Below are 19,386 nucleotides of genomic sequence, written 5' to 3'. Positions count from 1 at the left end.
GGACACCAGCAACGTCCATAGCTCAAGGAAGTGATCTTGGGCATGATCAAGATATAGACGGTATTCTCTTAAAGTGTGTTGATACCTTACCAGAGCTTTTAACCTAAATAATACCAACTGCAAGCTTGAAGCTTGGAGGAAATGTTTTACTACTGTAAATCAAAAATGAAAGGAAATTTAGAATATTGAAAGTACTTTCTTTTTTTTTTTTTAAATCCAAACAAATTTAATAATGAACCAAACAAATCAGGGTGTTGTCTAGGGCAACCTGGAGGAGAAGGCCCAATTCTGAAAAGAAATCTAATCAATTGTAACCGCATTCTTCATAAACTACACTGTTATTTAATTGTTCACCTTCCCTATATTGAAAATTGATTTGAAAATTTTGGGGTTAAGTACTTAACTTGGGGTTAAGTAATATTATCAAAGATAATATTACTTACAACATTATTATTATTATTATTTTTTTACCTAGAATGGGAAGTTACAGATGAGATCCACGACTGGCAGTAACCCTTGTTTGGTGGTGACATGGACCACCCACATAGAGGTAGCACCCACAGGAGAGAAACCCCACATGAAGGGGCAAAAGAAGTATTTCCTCACTTTTCTTGCATCTAATGTTCTTTTGTTGTTGTTGTTAAGATTTGTTTATTTATTTGAGAGACCGACCGCGTGTGCACATGAGAACAGGAGAAGGGGCAGAAGTAGAAGGAGAAAAGCAGAGTCTCTGCAGATCTCAGAGCCCATTTCATGACCCTCAGCTGACAACCTGAGCCAAAATCAAGACTTAGATGCTTAACTGACAGAGCCAGCCAGGCGCTGCCCTGACTATAACATTCTCTTTTATTCCCATTCTAATTGCTATCTTTCAAAAATCTTTGGATACTATCTATACCTCTATTATACTGTAGGTAGATACACCATTTTTGGAATAGGACCAGATATCATAAACTTGCAAACTGACATTCTGACAGGTCTTTTGTTCATTTGGTGAACCAAGCAGTCAAAATGCTAATATTTGCTATAAAGTTATCTTAAGAGAAATTGTGGTTTTCAAAAAATCAGTAATTAACGATCATCATCCCTTTTAACTGCTGCGTTAAACCCAAAGTTTAATATAGATTACTCAGGGAAGAAAGCAGATAAAAATGGTCATTTTAGTCTAACTGTCAGATAAGTCTTTCCTTTTATGCTTAATATCTTTATGGCCAAAGTAACTAGAAAGAAGGAAAAGATGGACGTAAATGTACTATATCGCACTGTTTCCAAAATTTATTCACATAGCTATCATCATCGTGATTTTACCATATTATGCACTAACCACCCATAGTATGGTCCACTTAAATTGGAATTTTCTTCAATGAATTTATCTTTTTAAACTTTATATTACTACTTAAATTAAAACTCAGTAACACTTCATGTAAGTGGAAAGTTGCCATAAAATTAAATTCAGTGAGAAGCACTGCCATGCCATTATAACCTAACACGAGACTACTTCTTGACACTCTTGAGACCAAGGCTTGCGCTCTTTTTCACAAAGGGAGATCAGTTAAGTGTTGGAAGGATGCAAAGACAAACTATCACCCTGTTGAGATCTGATCCTTTCTGTTTAATCAGAAAGATTAGAACAGAACTGAAAAGCAATCAATATATATTAAACACATATATGACCCACAAGCATTTCTGGCTGCATACAAAACAATCTTTACCACTACCACTAATACGGACTCCACATTTAAGAAATACTATAGTACATACTAGGCACATATTATTTACATGAACAGTTAAAGTTGTATTTTATCAAGAATGATGGTGCCTGGGTGGCTTAGTTGGTTAAACATCTGCCTTCAGCTCAAGTCATGATCCCAGGGTTCCAGGATCGAGCCCTACGTCTGGCTCCCTGCTCAGTGGGAAGTCTGTTTCCCTCTCTGCCCCTCCCTCTTACTCATGAGTGCTCTTTCTCTTAGATAAATAAATTCTTTTCATTTAAAAAATAAAAAGAATGATGGTGGCTAAACTAAAAACAAAATAGCATTCCCCTGTTGATGAATTAACATTAATGCTATGGATGCTATTTGATGAATAGCATTCACCTATTCCTGAGAAACAGGAAGGGCAGTGTCTGACTATGTGAATGGGAGCAGAGAGCTGAAACAACAGGGAGAAACTAAAGAGCATCTTGGCGCTCAACCCCCATGTGCCTACTTAAACTGATACAGCCTTTACAATAACTGAGCCAAAGCCATCTTTTTTTTTCTCATTTTTAAAATTTTTTTAATTTAGTTACTTGACATAGAGAGAGAGCGAGCGCAAGCTGTCAGGATAGCAGGCAGAGGGAAAATGAGAAGCAGGCTCCCCGCTGAGTAAGGAACCTGACATGGGGCTCAATCCCAGGACCCTGGGATCATGACCTGAGCCTAAGGCAGTTGCTTAACCAATTTAGCAACTCAGGAGCCCTGCCATCTCTTAAGTAGCAAATGTTTTAAAGAAGTATTGATAATAATCCTAAAAAGACTACTAAAATTATACACATATGGATAAAATAGTATTCTTCGTTGTAACAAATCAATTATGTGACTTCTACCACAACACTAACATAAACAATTTTCATGTTATTCCAAAAGCTTAATGATCTCTGTCATTTACCAGGATTTAGATTTTTTCTACTGCATTCTTCTTATAAACTATGTATGAGGTGCTACAAAAAGTCCATGTATCTTTCATGCTAGCACCCCAAGTCTCCAACCATTCATTTCCTAGCGACACTATGCTTTCATAAATTATTCTACCAATGGAGGCACCAGTTAGAAATTTGCAGGTGGTAAAAGAAAAAGTTTTTTTTTTTTTTTTCTGTCTTTAATAGCAACAGCACCAGCAGCAGGTTCCTGGGAACCACTGCTACTGTCTGGCATCCAGCCTCTCAATCTCAGAAATATTAGCAGTGCTGGCCTCTGGGAGCCAAGGACTCAGGATTGTTTCACCAGCAGCAACAGAAGCAGCGGCCCTTCCTTCCAGGAGCTCAGCATCAAATACATGTTCCTGGCCTCCCACCCCGGGGGGTGAACAGCATTCTGATTTGGGGGGCAGCAACTCTTTCTCCTTCTGGCAACAGTCCTTCTGTTACCTTTGTAATTGCTTCCCTTCATTCAATCTCTTGCTGCTTATATTAAAACGAGTTCCACCTTTCTGAATGTGTACTGCCATGCAATAAAATCAATATAACTCAAAAACACCTCCTCTTCCTGTCATTCCTCGCATTTAATTGAAAGTTCCTGATGTATATATTTCATGTTAATGCTGCAAAATCTTTGAATATATATAAAGATATAGATGAATATACATGTTATATACACCCAACACAAATACAAGCAAGGTACTTTCAAACGAAATCTTGACGGTCAAATTATACCTGTTTTTTTCTTTATATATTATGTTACTAATAAGAAAACATATGGAAAGCTACACAAATTTTAAAAGACAGAAATAATGCTTATTTCAAAAAATTTAAATGTTTTCTTGTTTTTTTTTTTTAAAGATTTTATTTATTTATTTATTTGAGAGAGAGAGAGAGAGAGAGCGCGCGCACAAGCAAGGGGAGTGGGAGAGGGAGAAGCAGACCCTCTACTGAGAAGGGAGCCCAATGTAGGGCTCAATCCCAGGACCCTGGGATCATGACCCAAGCTGAAGGCAGATGCTTAACGACTGAGACACCCAGGCACCCCTAAATGTTTTCTTTTTTTTTTTTTAATTAACATAAATTATTTATTGAACGGTACAGGTCTGTGATTCCTCAGTCTTACATATCACCCAGCTATAAGTACCTGTTAGTATATTTTCTACCTTTGAAGCTTTCTTATCAGGATGATTTTGTTTATAACAAGGTGTGACATTAAGAGCGCAGTGTTTGGGTCAGACAGATTGCGCTTTTACCTCAGTTTGACCATTTCTTTTTTTTGTTTGTTTTCCAACCATTTCTTAATCACATAATGTTGATAAAAGCCCACATCACAAGACTGTTGAGAATTTTACATGAGATTACATATGCTAAAAGTGAGGCACCCTTATCCTTTCCACCTATTGTCTTTTTTTAAATAGCAACTTGGTGCACCTGAGCCGTAAAGTCCATCAAGCAGCCCACTCTTGGTTTTGGCTCAAGTCATGATCTCAGGGTCGTGAGAATGAACCCCGTGTAGGTCTCCGTCCTCAGTGGGAAGTCCACTTGAGAGTCACTCTCTCCCTTACCTACTGCCTCTCTCCCCACTTGCTCATGCTCACTCATTCTCTCTCACAAATAAATATTTAAAAATAAATATATTTAGCACCCTGATACATACTCAAAGTCAAAAAGTCACAAATAACAAATGCTTACTATAAAAGTTGAGAAGTACAAAGAAACATTAAGTAGGGGAAAACGTCACCCCCAATTCCTCCATCTGACAAGGAAGCACTGTTCACATCTGACTTACTTCCTTCACTATTTAACTATGCACTTTTATTTGCATATTTTTTATTCCCTTACACACTTGTTTAAAAAAGTCACTGTTTTTCCCTTAAGATTTCACCATGAGCATTTTTCAAACACTCTCTGAAACACTGTGAATACCATACGATTTAACTATTATAAATGGGAAACATTTTGATGGTCTCAAAAGGCTGCATCCACACCATAAAATGGACAGCATCCTAACATCTGTCTTTCTTTTCTACAGCATGAATCTTGGGAACAACAGCTTGTCTTCCTATTTAAGTGCAGCAAAGCCAAGGGGACTGACTCCAAGTTTCATTCTAGTTCTAGCTCCCTTGCAGTGAGTAAAAACATCTCCCAGATTCAGGCAATGGGCTGAATGTCAACCTGTCTCCCGCACACATCTCCTCCTTTGTTCCTAAGGGCACACCAGTAGGGAAAGAAGAGAGAGAGGCTGACTACATGCCACTTCTAAACTAAATCTCAGTCCACTCTTAAACCAATACAAAGAGATTATCCCAACATAACACAAGCATTCTGGGGACACCTATCTGGGTGGCCCAGGTCATTAAGCATCTGACTGGTGATTTGGCTTAGGTCATGATCTCATGGTCAAGAGCTTGAGCCTGGGGTCAGGCTCCCCACTCAGCATAGAGTCTTCCTGGGATTCTCTCTCTCCCTCTCCTTCTGCCCCTTCCTTAACTCATGTGCTCTTGCTCTCTAATAAGTAGATAAATCTTAAGAAAAATTAGGTATTCCAAAATAGGTTTTTGAGTTAATATTTATATAAACTGATGAAATTCAGAATATAAGTGACAAAGTAAAAAAATAAAAACAGTGACAACAAATTCAATATTATTCTGAAAAGAAATGGACATGGAAACTGGCATCTCCCCAGGAGAAATAACCAACAGAAGGACAGTTAGGAAACCTATTAACCAGGCACTGTCCTTCCTACTTTTGTGACAGCACAGCTAACTCGTTTATAAATAATAAATCCATGGGAAGATGAGCACATACAGATAAAAACTTGCTAGTAGATTAACGTATCCAAGCTCCTGAAATCCAGGAGAAAAAAGAATCTGGAAATATTTTTGAAGAAAAAATGTCAAAGATCACATCCGTTAGTTAGGAAAGTTAATATCTAATGGAACTACCAGAATAACCATAATAACTAACCAAAGAACATCATGAAAACCTGTACAGAAGATAGGCTCAAGATACAGCAATTTTAGGGAAATGAGAACAGCTTTTCTAAATGGCAATTTATCTGACATGTTTATTAATTTTATCAGGACATTGTTTACAAGGTTTTTTTTTTTTTTTAATTTTACAACATTGCCATATACCAACTATGACAATTATATTGCAAGTTATTCTTTAACAGACATAACAACTCAGATAAGAAACACTCTAACATCTAACTCCCAAAAGTGGATTAACCCTTATAATACCTTTGAATAGAGACATTGTATCCTTTTCTAACACTTGACTTCAGACTTTATGGAACCAATATACTATTCTGGATCTACCACTTACTACAGAAGAAAATACTGTATTCTAGTCTGGATCTATCACTTACTACAGAGGACTATATTATATAATAATTTCTATGTAAAACATATATACAGAGTTACATTATTCATATACACAAAAATAAAACACATATGAGTTAAGGTATGTATATACATTCTTGACACATGTGTTGTGTGTCTTCATGTATATACACAAATTCATACTTATATACACACATACCCTTAATTCATACATGCCATGTTTTAGCCATAAGTGAAATAATATAAATATAATACTATTGAAAGTCCTATAAAAATTGAGTATAGCTATATAAATCTAAGGTCTAAGTATAAATTTGTTAGCAAAAACAGAACAAACTGCCTGGGTGACTCAGTCGGTTAAGTGTCTGCCTTTGGCTCAGGTCATGATCCCAGAGTCCTGGGACTGAGTCCCGCATCGGGCTCTCTGCTCACTGGGGAGCCCGCTTCTCCCTCTCCCACTCACCCTGCTTGTGCTCTCTGTCAAATAAATAAACAAACAAACAAACAAACAGAACAAAAGGCATAAAAAAATGTTCCCTGCCTAGAATTAAAATTTAGAATCCTTTCGTTTTAGGGTTCTTCCTATCAGGAGGGTGATTACTTTCCCCATCAAGTCCTTTCTCAGAATTTGCCTGAGATTTTATCTTTATGTGAATTTCCAGGTTTGTTTTTCTGTTTTATGTGGGTTTTGTTGTTGGGTTTTGGGGGTTTTTTTGTTCTGTTTTGTTTTTTGTCTTTTGTTGTCAAGAGACACAACCCTGGGAATGAAATGACTGATTAGCCTTGAATAAAAGAGAATTAAAAGATGTGCTGGGAAGGAGGCTTTGACATAAGTCAGGCAAAGCAAAAATTAAGGTAAACTGACAGAAGCGTCTCCATGCTCACCGAGTGAGAGCAGTTATTCTCAGAAAGGTCCTCAGTTAGAAAATAAACCCAAAAGCATAAGCTCTTCACTCGAATCTGCTGGGCAAAGTCAGAACCTTAATTCTTTCTAGCAGTGACTAAGTGCTACTCCATAAAGAAAAAAGGGAACTATAAAAAGATTATTAGAACTTTATATTAATAAACTGAAATAACCAAAAATGAAACAAGAGGAAACCAGAGAGGGAGACAAACCATAAGAGACTCTTAATCTCAGGAAACAAACTGAGGGCTGCTGGAATGGAGGGGGTCAGAGGGATAGGGTGGCTGGGTGATGGACACTAGGGAGGGTATGTGCTATGGTGAATGCTGTGAATTGTCCAAGACTGATGAATCACAGACCTGTACCCCAGAAACAAATGCTACATTATATGTGAATAAATAAGTAAAAATTTAAAATTAAAATTAAAATAAACTGAAATAACCAAATCACTAGTTGTTCAACTACGAGGTAATGCCTGGCCTCGTGGTTGAACTATGAACACACAAACATTGAATTGGATTTCCAGCAAATTTTTGGTAAGGATTCTTTTTATCAGTGTATCAACAGTATTGGCCAACTCTGCCATATTTTTAATTGCTCCTGTTATTTATAAATTTAGCTTCATAGCTATCAATTTAGGTTATGCAGGGTTTGGGCCACCTGACAACACAAACAGATACATGATTTCATCCACGCTTTTGGAAATACAAGCTTCTAAGAAGTCAGCTCTAAGATATAAATATTATGCTTCAAAGGTGAAATATTCCTATTTATTTTATTAAATCCTCACCCAGATTTATATATGTCTCTTCTTTGGGACTGTGATATGCTCCATGAGCAAACACACTGTCAGAGAACACACTACAAAATCCAGTGCTTTAAAAGTCTACCTGTTTCTGTACTTTAGGAAACAAATTACATCGCCCTTCATCACTTAGCAAATTTTTACGGGGCAGAACACAATAAATGCCTTCAATTCTCCACAGTAAATGCCTCTAATTCTCCCTGTTCTGGAATGTGAGTGCGCACGCGCTCTCTCTCTCTCTCTCTCTCTCTCTCTCTCTCTACTGGAGTGCTGCTACAGAGGATAACGATCCCTTCACATGGGAACCAAAACAGTTTGTCAAGATGTCCTGCACATAACTTTACACAGGCAGTTAATTTTTAACCCATAATTTTTGGTATTTTCCTTCATGCATTTTCCATCACAGGAAAAATACTGCACTTTGTGGTCAAGTGCCAATTTTTTTACTCTCGAAAATGTTACACTGACAGAAATATTAAGGGATCTCTGATGTTCTGCTTTAGAAAATCTTTAGCTAAAGCAACAGTCCCTAAAATGTGCTCAGGCAGATTCAAGAGCTATTATCTAAATGGATTATTCTACTTCCTATTGCTTTGACCTTTTCCCAACATTGCTACACTCTTAAATGTCCGCCTGCCCCATACGCCACAAAAGAGAGAAACAGGAGAGCAACAATTCGTGAGGTGTTACCTATATGTTGATAATTAGAAAGCTTACCAATTTTAGCATAAACATACAGAGATGACAGAGAGAGAATGCAAAGCAGCTTACCATTTCTTCATGAATGTTGACTACCACAATGCACAAGAAAGCTGGTCTATGGATGCTTTCACGTCCGTGTATTTAGCAAGCAGAAGTCACATGCCTACTATGTGCCAGGAGCTCTCTTACAAGCACTGTTCTTAGCAGTGAACAAGATAAGCCAAGTCCTCGAGCTCGCGCTCCAGTCGGAGTTGAACAGTAAGAAATAACGCATGCCATGCGGTGATACAGACAATGCAGAAAAATACAGTCAGGTGAAGACAGAGTATAGTAAACGAAGTGCTTTCATGACAGTAACCTTAAATAACACCACTGACTGATGAGGAAAACTGGCCCAAGAGACTGTAAGCAAATGAGAGAAGAAACCACATGGGTATGGAACGGAAGTACATTCCAGGAAGAGGAAACAGTATGTGCAAAATCCCTGAGACAAGGACACGCTCCACAGGTTCACACAAGAGCAATGAGCTGATGTGACCAAAGGAGTAATAGGGAACAAGTTAGAAAATGAAGGCAAAGACACAGCAGGTGAACAGGTCACAGCTGGGCTCATGGGCTGTTAGGAATTTTAAATTTTATTCTGAAGGAGAGGTGAGACAATCACCAGGTTGCAGAGAAATGACAGCATTTGACTCAACATTCAAAGGACCAGCGCTAGTGCTGTGTGATAAGCAAACTATAGCGACTCAAGGGCAGAAGCAGAACTTGTTGCGAAGCCTAGTGCAATCATACGGGTGACAGACGATGGTGACCGAGACTGGGACAGAAACTGTGTAGGTGGGAAGCAGTGAGACGCTAAACATATTCTGAAGCTGGGTGCAACAGGACGTACAGATCAATCAAATGTGGGATGCGAAGGTGACAGATCTGGAAGAATAATCTGTGCCTTACGCAACTGGAGAAGTGGAATGGGATAATCAATGTGTCCACAACATGATCTCCTGAATATCATCTCTATTTAAATTTAAAACAAGGGCAAAAAGCATCTAACATTTTACAGGCTTTCCTCTCTGGCCTCTTTGACCCAAAAGTTGAACTTTCTTACTTATTTCTTGAATTCTCTGACAAATTATGATTTTCTTTTTCCATAGTTTTGCTGCCAATACACCTTTACCATTTCTCTCACACACACACACCCCACAAATCTGGAAACCAAAAGTCCATAAGCCTGCCACCAAACATGCATGAGGTTGGCTATGAAATCTCTTGAACCTATTGATTCAAACCATGTGGACAGGCATTAAATTAAGAGTACTACAATGTTTTTTCTGATGGTGCCCGAAGACAGAGGCCATTAACTCTTTAAAATCTTATTAAGACAGCATCAAGGAAAGCAGGCAATCTGCAGCATGGTGAGAAGAAATAGCATCTCTGGCAGGTGAATAAGGTGTGCATTTCCCCATTCAGAGCCCCATCGCTTAGAGTAAAATGGTGCTAAATTATGAAAAGGGCATGGCAGTCAGAGGTCACTCAGTGGCAAGGGTCTGGCATGCTTCCCTGACATGTGTTGGCTGTCTATGGCTTGTCATTAGGTTAAAACCAAATGATCTCCAGCCCGTGAAGAGAGGGCAACTAATGCCCCATCTCTGCCAGCATTTTCCCAGGTGAGTTCTACAGATCATTAACCACATCAGCTGCTCTGAGACCAAAAGGATTCTCTGACCAAATAAACACAGGGAATGTTCTAGCCTAGATTTCTCCTGGGAATGTTCACAGTGATCCTTCTCTAAAGGTTTTGTCAAACCCTGTGGTGATCAAACCACTAACTATTTAACCAGTATTTCCCAAATTTATTTTACCTACCAGCAAAGAAAACAAGGACCTTAATTAGGACAATGAGAAGATGACGACCGTTTGGTGATACAGTGAGAAGAAGCAAACCTGTCAAAAGTTGGTGAATGATTTCACCAGTGGGTGAGGGAGAGGTAAATGTCAAAGATGACTTCAGTTCTAACACTGATGACCAGGATGGGGGGAACTTAAATATTAAAACAACTGAGCTCCATTTCTTAAAAAGATTTTATTTATTACTTATTTATTTATTTATTTGAGAGAAAGAGAGCAAGCAAGCAGTGGGAAGGGTGGAGGGAGAGGGAGAGAGAGAACCCCAAGGAGACAGCGACCTGAGCTCGGGAGCCTGATCCTGATGTAGGGCTCGATATCACTACCTCAAGATCATGACCTGGACCAAAACCAAGAGTCAGATGCTTAACTGACTGAGCCACCCAGGCATCTCAACTTCCAAATTTAAAGAAATATATGTATTTTGATTCCATTCTATCCAGAGGCATTTATTGACCACTATGTTCTGTGTACTAACGCAGACACCAAGAACATGAATACCAAACAACATAGAGATCATTCTTGCCTTTGCACAACTTCGTCTAAGTGAGTCACTACAACTCAGTGCGAGATACGAGAAGTCTGATGTGCACGGAGAAGAGCCACGATTCAGGAGCACCAACACTAGAGGCTGGGGATGCAGGAAGCATTCCAAGAGGAAGTAACGTCTGAGCTGAGACTTAAAGGGAACAGCGCATATTAAGCAGGTGATGAGAGGGAGATCAGATTGTTTAAACAGAGGAACAAGGTAGATTCAGTAGGTGAAAGGCCTGGTGAGTCAAGTCAGGTCAGAGCAATGTAACAAAAAGAAATTTAATAGGTGCAAGTGTCACACACAAGATGAGGGGATGAAACTAGCTTCAAAGTTTGTGAAGTTAACTAGTTAAGTAGTTAAACAACTGTGCACTAGGGGTACCTGGGTGGCTCAGTCAGCCCAGCGTCTTTCTCCGGCTTAGGTCATGATCCCAGGGTCCCGGGGTAGAGTCCCACATCGGGCTCTCTGCTCAGCAGGGAGCCCGCTTCCCCTTCTCTTCTCTGCCTGCCCCTCTGCCTACTTGTGATCTCTGTCAAATAAATAAATAAAATCTTTAAAAAAAAAAAAAAAAAAGTACTAGATTGAAACAGCAACCTTTATAAACACGAAACCCCTTTCTGCACGTCACTGGTCTTTTCACCAGCTCATCCCGCACACTCTCAGTTAAAAACTGTCGACTACCTTGAACATATTCTCAGTCTTCTTATCCCCTATCAAGACCTCATCAGCTCAAAATTTTGACATGCATCTTCCTCTAAATAAAAGTACATTTGATGTATTCATCAAAACACAAGCAGAAGCCCGCACTTGCCTGTCTCGTCTCTACCCCCCATGACTCCTCTGCAGAGCAGATCAGATGGTGCCACTCTTCGGAAATGTCATCTCTTCGCCGCCCAGGCCCCAGCACGGCCTGTGAGGGCCTCCGTGGTGCGTCCCACTGCTCCCTCTATGACCACTCGTCACATACTTCTCTTGCCTTTGCTCATCCGCTGTGCCCTCAGCTGTGAGAGTGCCGCTTGCCCTCTTCCCTGCGTGGAATGCATTTCCTCCAGCAAGTGCATGTCACCTACTCCCCAGAAAGAAGCAAATGCTCCTGTATCAGTTAAATCTTCCTCAGCCCACCTACATAAAACACAATGCATCGCTCCATACCTACATACTGGTAGCACCCAGCCTGCTTGATTTCTCTTGACAGCACTTATTCCAGCTGAGATATTATCAATTAGAATGAAATTTAAAGAGAACAGATGTAGCTAACTGTTAACCGGTATTCTAAAGGCTTAAAACAGGCTGGCGCATAGTAGGCACTCTGATATTTACTCAGAGAATTAACAGTGCCTGAAAGCTACTAACAGACAGAGAAGAAAACGATGAGATGAATGAACTGGAGTCCGGGGCCCAAATTCAGTGACGACTACAAAGGCGTTGCCTCGGTTTCTCACACACCTTGCTCCAGCCTTACCCAAATATGAGATTATCTCTGGCCATGAGCCCTCTGTGGAAGTACCGGATTCAAGATCACCGACGACCGGCAAAGCGAAGAGGCTGGAGGAGAACAGGGAGTAACATTCCCCGCCTCGTCCCCTCTCAAAACTTGATCCGCTGTCCCTCCCTCGGGAGACACTCAATAATAAATGACTTGTCTGGAAACGGGACCATTTTTACTTTACTGGAGAGGAGAGAGGAAAAAGGGAAAGGACATTTTCTCAGGATCTGAGCTGATTTGATTGGACAAGGGGAGAAGGCAGCAGACATTGCAGCCGGAGAGGGCTCCTCAAATTCTCACAAGACACAAATTCCTTGTTGTGCCTCGGATGGGAAGAGCTTCCTTTCAGGCGTGTAGGGGAGAAAGGGTGGAGGGGAAAAATGCTCAGACGATGCTATTTTTGAACTATTTGTAAGAACGGCTATTCTCCCCTCCGATATTCTTGAACCACCCAAATGTCATGTTTCCACGCGCTGCTGTCTGGATGCTCTCAAAAGCATGGCTTCGAGGTGAGAGCGGGGGTCACGGGCTCATCTTCTCACATGCCGCTACCGCTGCTGATTTTTTTAAAAGCTTTGTGACCTAGAAAGGAGATGTACGGTATGAATGATGCACAGACTGCAGAAAGCGAGGGCGTCAGCAGTCTATTTATACCTCCAGGAAGGAAAAAATGAGTCCAGGGCAATGACTCCATACTCCGAGGACTCAGTATGCGAAGATCGTCTGGAAAAAACAATCAACAACACAGCAGGGAATTCGTTTACGTCCTTAACTGAGGAGTAAAAGGTGAGGCCACATTCCCATTTTCCCGCCTCTCTCCAGAACTCTGATTGCTTTTGAAAGAATGTCAAGTTGATCCTTGATGTTTCCTACTACTGTGTAAAGCATCCCGAGTCTGAGTTTAAAGACACTGCCACCCACATTTTAAAAACTCGCTTCACTCCATATGTGCACACATACTCACATTTGGCTATAATCTGCAGCCATTTGGACATGCTATGCATTTGGGGGGAAAGTTTTTCAGGCTTAACAAAGTATTTGGAAAAGCCTTACGGATGCTTGTGTGACTTAACTCTGAAAAGGGGGAAGAAATGAGAAGATTTACACGGATTTGCACAAGATGGTAGAGAAACATTTTTCCAAAGGTATGTAGTTAGTTTCTCTTAAATGGTGATGTATTTCCAAGACAAAGCAAGGGAAAGCACCCAGGCACAGCTGTTAACACTTATTCCTGCATCACTGGAGAATTTAATACCAGGCTTTACCTCTAGACTTCTGCTTGTTTCTAATGTAAGTAGTATAGTGTGCGGCGCAATGAAAATGATGGTGTGAGGGTCCCCCATCTTGCTCCCGTCACCCACGTATCTGGGTGATTTCTGCCGGCTTGCTTTGTTTTTGAAGTTATTTTGCTAGCCATGGGGATGGGTTTGCCCACAACTGGTCCAAGTATGAGGTGTTTCCTAAGGCTAGAGATGAGGTCTTTCCTAGTGCACAATTTACTGATCCACATGGGCTCCAACATGGAGCCTGGGACTCCATCACAGAACACAAACTGACTTACTATGAGTAAAGTAATAGAAGGTTCAAAATATAAACACCTCCCATTTCTTTCCCTAGCCAAGTCTTCTTATCATTTCTGAGGCAGATAATTTAAGGCATGCTTCACTCTTCCATCATTTGCTGAAATCACGTTTGGTTTTAATTCACCAAGCACACAGTCATCACATTCACATCTTCCACAGCCTGACCTATAAAGGGGGTGAGGCGCATCTCAAATTGTTCACATCAAGAGAATCAGGGTTTAGTTCTTTAATTGTGAAAACTCACAATTACGGATACTCACAAGTATCCGTAAGGCTTTTCCAAATACTTTGTTAAGCCTGAAAAACTTTTCCCCCAAATTTGTGAGCTTGTAACGGTCAGTATTTTGTTGTCAAGTGAATGATATCCTTCAACCCAGTGCTATATATGTAAAACTGACCAATGGACAAAGTCTGTGAGTTTAGACAGAATAATAAACTTGATCTGACTGACGAGATTCCTCAGAGTGACACAGAGTGATCAAAACCAACATAACCAACTCATTTTGTTGGTTCTGTTTTTTGCATTAGCTTGTAAGTTTAAGAGGTATTGCTATGAAAGCCCATGAAAACCCTATATTCCTGACAGGTCGGGAGGGAGGGGACAGGAAGAGGAGGATAGAAATGAAAACTCAGCCATAGTTTAGTACCTTAAGCTAAGAAATACTTGGTAAACACTTGCAGGTCGACTATACAATAGAAGCGAAAGGAATTATGGGATGCATCATCTTTAAAATCTCATCTACATGCACCACACCACTGAGAACAGAATTTAATGTTCGAGTGCTCCAAATTTTAAAGCCCTCTTGTCCTTTAACTTTCTGCTACATACACCAATACCATGAGGTTCTCCCTCCTCCTTTTCCTTCTCACACACTGCCACAAAGAAGCTAACTGCATGATCTTGCCTTCCAATGGAAGTATAGGCCTGGCATATGCAAATCAGCTCTTCTTTTGGTAGGTTATGGAAATACAAACCCTGGGGGTGGGGAGCCTTCTGAGCCATTGCGCACACTGTCTGAGAGGCAGGAGAATAATGTTCCCTAAGAAAAATTGCTAAATACAAAAAGACCAACAATTAATCCTTATTTCTCTTTTTTTTTTTTTAAATTATTTTCATGGAATAGTTTATGATTTCCGTATTTAATCTTTAATTTATGCTAATACATCTCTAGATAACTTTTAGCACAATTGCTGTGAGGCAAAAGCAGCCTAAGAGATCTACTCAGACATGTTTAACTTACATATAAGAAACGGAAGGAGATGCTCTTGTGCAATAAAAACAAAACACAGGAAAAAGCAATTACTGGTTAAGTTTTTTGGATCAGACAGATACTGCTTTTAGACTTCCTCTTTTGGTGTCTGTATACTTGATCATACTGACAGTCATTATTCATTCCAAAAAATGAGGTATTTCCTAAGAAGTTTTACAAACAAGTAATTCTAGGGTAAGTATCTTCTTCATTTCTCCTCCCCTCCCATATCCTCAGATATACCTACGTAGGTAGTCAAGCTCCTATATTCAAATTAGGAGTGAGGACCTGTGATATGGTTTAGCAATGTCCACACACAGAAGAGACTAAGATTTCTCTCCAACACTACATTTATATTAAATGTCCCTGAAGTCAACTTCTATATACCTTCTCTTTGCAAAAGGCAATTAAAACACAGCAATCAGCGTTGACAAGTGCTGGTTGTTAATTAGTACTGACAAATTAAAATAAACCAAAAAAGAATATATAGTAAGAAAATGATTATGTATTTTTATAAAGCTCCAAACACCTACAGAGAAGCATTTCAATGTGAAATTTTGATTCATCCAAACTCTGCTCACTGCTTCTGATAAATTGTACATGACGACCATGGCTTCTCTCCCCCACAAAAAGCATCCTTCAAGCACAATATATATCCAAGGATAACTCACCCTACTTGCTAGGACACTGTATTTTTCTTTCACGCTATTAGGGACCAAGATGACTTTAACACATGTCTTTGTACCCCAGCCATGAAGTGCTTACATTTCCCGAGTTAAGTTTAAGCACATACCACAAATTCAGTGTTTTAAACCGACAATGATTTCACAAGACCCATCATCACGTCTTAAGGATTTTTCGTTAGAGTTTCCAAACTGCTGGATTTGACCACATTTTTACAAACTGCTAATAAGCATACATTTCAAAAGAACTGGCTTCCAATTTCTAACCTTTCACACTCTGCAGTATTGTTGACTAAATATTTCCATTTGTCCCCTACTTTCCACCATATGGTAGAACTGCACTTCCCTGTCTCCTTGACATTTAGTGAGGCCATGTGAAATCAGTGAAATGTCTTCACAAGTGGCAAGCATCACTACCAGGCAGAAGTGCTAAGAGCCAGTGTGTGATTTATGGCGTTCTCAACCCCTGACCAGGTGACTGGGAAGCAAAGTGGCCAAGTGCAGCTTCCTCTGTAAGTGTGTGATAAGCACATTCCTCCTGCCAAAACACACAGAAGTAAGAGGGAAATACTTTTTATTATAAGTCATTAGGGCTCTTGTGGTGGTTGTTACTGCAACCTAACCTTAGCCTATTCTGACTACTACACATACTGGCTTGTGATTCTCTGGGACACTAGATTGGGAGGGGGGAAGGGCAATCCTACATTAAATAATTATAAAGGCCATTTCCTATGAAATATGTAGTGTCAATGGTTAAATTTCATTTTGATGCATGCACGGAAATAGGTTTTCAAATTTTATATGAGCTCAAGGATTAAGTGGTTCAGTATTTAACAATAAATGAGAATAGTACAAAAGGATGGGGGGGCGGTCCACAGATGATAAAGTGTCCTTCATGTAGAGGTACAAACCTAGGAAAAGAAGAGGAAAGAGAAGACAAGGAGATTTCAGAAAATGGAAATTAATTCCAAATGAAGGTACAGACACTGGTAGGGCACTGGACACATGGGAAGGTTCAGGAAACCTAAGATACAGACCTCGGAACACTGTAAGATCAGATCTTCAAGTCGAAAGTTTTTGTCTATAATCTGAATGCAGCTTCAAAGAGAGGAGTGGGTGGTAACAGGAGGGTGAGAGGAGGCAAACTGAGAGGAACACATTCCTCATCTAGCTCAAACATACCCCAAGAGTGACTGGAGCTTCCGGAAGGAAACGTACATCATGCTCTTTTACCAAAGATCCTCCAACCTCAGCGAAGAGAGGCTAGCGGGCAAAGCCCCAGTCTCTGACTTCAAGTTCAACTTCAGCCATGTACTAGTTATTACATCATGTCCTGATTTCTTTATCCATAAATTCACACTTCAGTGGCTCATCATAAAGATTTAAATAAGATAAAATATGTAAAATACTTAGTTTAGCAAGTGCCTGGCTTTGAGTAAAGGTTAACTAACATACTGCATTTTATTACCCATAACATAAGTAGGCCATTTCCCTCAGTACCCTATTTTTTCATTCTTCCTCTACTAATGATGCTGCCTTTGACTGTGTCTTTTTCTTAGGCTCCACCCACCCAAATTCGACTCACCCTTCGGAATCCAGCTCATACCATTGTACTCCATGAAGACTATTCTGAATGCCCCCAGAAAATCACCCCTTCCAATTCTGAACTATGACATATTTTCTAACTGCTTCCTGGCACTTAATTACAAAGTATCTGCTAGATAAAAGATAAATAAAGTGGATTTTTTTTTTTTTTCAATTCTATTTTCCTTTGGCCAGTATTACTTCTTATCCATCGGTGTATATTTCCAACAGTACTTAGCTGTCATGGCTTACATGTACTGATCCTCACTGTTAAAGAATTTAGAGAATTAGATCTAATTCTAACATATAACCTGATTAAATTTCTTAGTATAATATATATAAGTTTTGTTCATAAAGTTCAGAAACAACAACTATTTCACAAAACTGGTAATTTTCTCCTTCCTTTTACCTATAAATAATCAGCGATTAGACAGGTTAAGTACCTATTCTAAAATTGCAGGGCATGTCAATGACAAGTCTTAAGAGAAAATTTACAATCCCTGATAGAAAACACCCTCCCTCTCCCCACTCCGCCTTATATTCCAGAAGCCCAAAAGGGAAGAAAGTTAATCTTCCACAACTGGTCAGATAGCATTCTTCCCTCCCATAGCCATAAAGATGTCACCAGGCAGATAGGAATCCTTGTAAACAACCAGCTATTGAAAAACAGTTTTTCTGCCAGATTCCACCAAAAAAATAAACGTAGTGTTCCTTGATACCCCTTTGTCTCCTCTGTAATAAACAAGCATGCAAGAAGTGTGTAAACAGTGGGGCTTACTGAGAAACAGATCTGTATTTGAAAAGCAATCAGCCCAGTAAGTCTCATCACTGCAACCTGAAAAATAAGGCTGGTGCAGGTCTCGTGGTTAAGTGATCCCATAAATTTCAAAGGGACTTAGAACAGTTCTTGCTTCCCACCCTGATTACAACTTTCCTGAAACAGACTCTGACCTTTAATCTCTACTCCGTGAAGTACATTTGAGCCAGCCCCGAGTAACCTACAGGATAAGGGAGCCATCCCACCAACTTCTTTCCCATTATAAATTACTTTGGCATTTAAGTCTTTTTTAAATATTAAATCCTAACGAGTCCTTATAAAACATAAAAGCCAGGCAGTATCATGACTTTAACTTTTCACACCTCACTACAAATTATTGTAACTCTTTCAAACGTTTCTTATGAAGGCTTTCTCTCAACCTCAGAGTAAAAGCTTAACTTTCTTTGGCTCTTACACCACACTATGATTATTAAATCTTTTTTCTTATTTGTACTGAGTGCCCAAATAAGGACAATTGGAAACAACATAGGCAGAAAATTATTGATTTTGAAAGCTTGTCCAAATAGGTAGGAAAATTATAACTTATGCATGGTTCATTGAACAAAAACTGTTGTCACAAAGCAAAGCTCTCTTAGATAGTGCTAGCTGTCTGTCCCTATTTTTTCCAGACAGACTTATGCAACATCCTGATGTTTCAAACTATTCTGTCATGGAAAATCTGTCTCTAGGGTGGGGGGCAGGAAGAGAGTCCCATTTTCTTTTTAAAGTTATAATTCGAAACAGATAGTTAAACAATAGAGTAAACTCCTTGTACTTTGCAAACACTTTGAATTATGTATTGCGAGTCTACAAGGTAAAGACAGAAATGAGCATCTGAAAGGAAAAACTCAGCAGACGCCCTTTTGCCCACAGCATTTCCAATCCTATCAAGTCAAAATACTTCCCTTTGCGAGATAAGCAGTCAACAATACAAATACAATAGTGATCAGAACATTTTCAAGGCCAATATTTCATATATCAAAAAGATTTTATTTTCTTCCGATGTTACTATAAACATTTAATGAGGTGATGAAAATTTTCCCTTTCATGAATGTAAAGAATCAAAACCGTGGATATCCTAAAACCTCATTCATGCTTCTCCTTTTTCAAT

The 19,386-nt window shown here is 39.5% G+C and overlaps 1 protein-coding gene across 3 annotated transcripts in view; it reads right to left on the bottom strand.

The window, feature by feature from the left end:
• Nucleotides 1–19,386, bottom strand: part of PDE3A (phosphodiesterase 3A) — a 317,096-nt gene that overhangs the window by 222,995 nt on the left and 74,715 nt on the right. The window contains exon 1 of one of the 3 annotated variants that reach the window (XM_032347481.1): nucleotides 12,335–14,181. The exons of the other annotated variants lie outside the window; for them this stretch is intronic. The gene's annotated coding sequence lies outside the window, so the exon portion shown is untranslated. Of the gene's footprint in view, nucleotides 1–12,334; nucleotides 14,182–19,386 lie in introns of those variants that run through there. 3 annotated transcript variants of the gene reach the window in all.

This window comes from Mustela erminea, chromosome 6, assembly GCF_009829155.1.
Source record: "Mustela erminea isolate mMusErm1 chromosome 6, mMusErm1.Pri, whole genome shotgun sequence".
In the NCBI taxonomy this organism is placed as follows: domain Eukaryota; kingdom Metazoa; phylum Chordata; class Mammalia; order Carnivora; family Mustelidae; genus Mustela; species Mustela erminea.
This window is presented reverse-complemented; position numbering and strand designations above follow the sequence as displayed.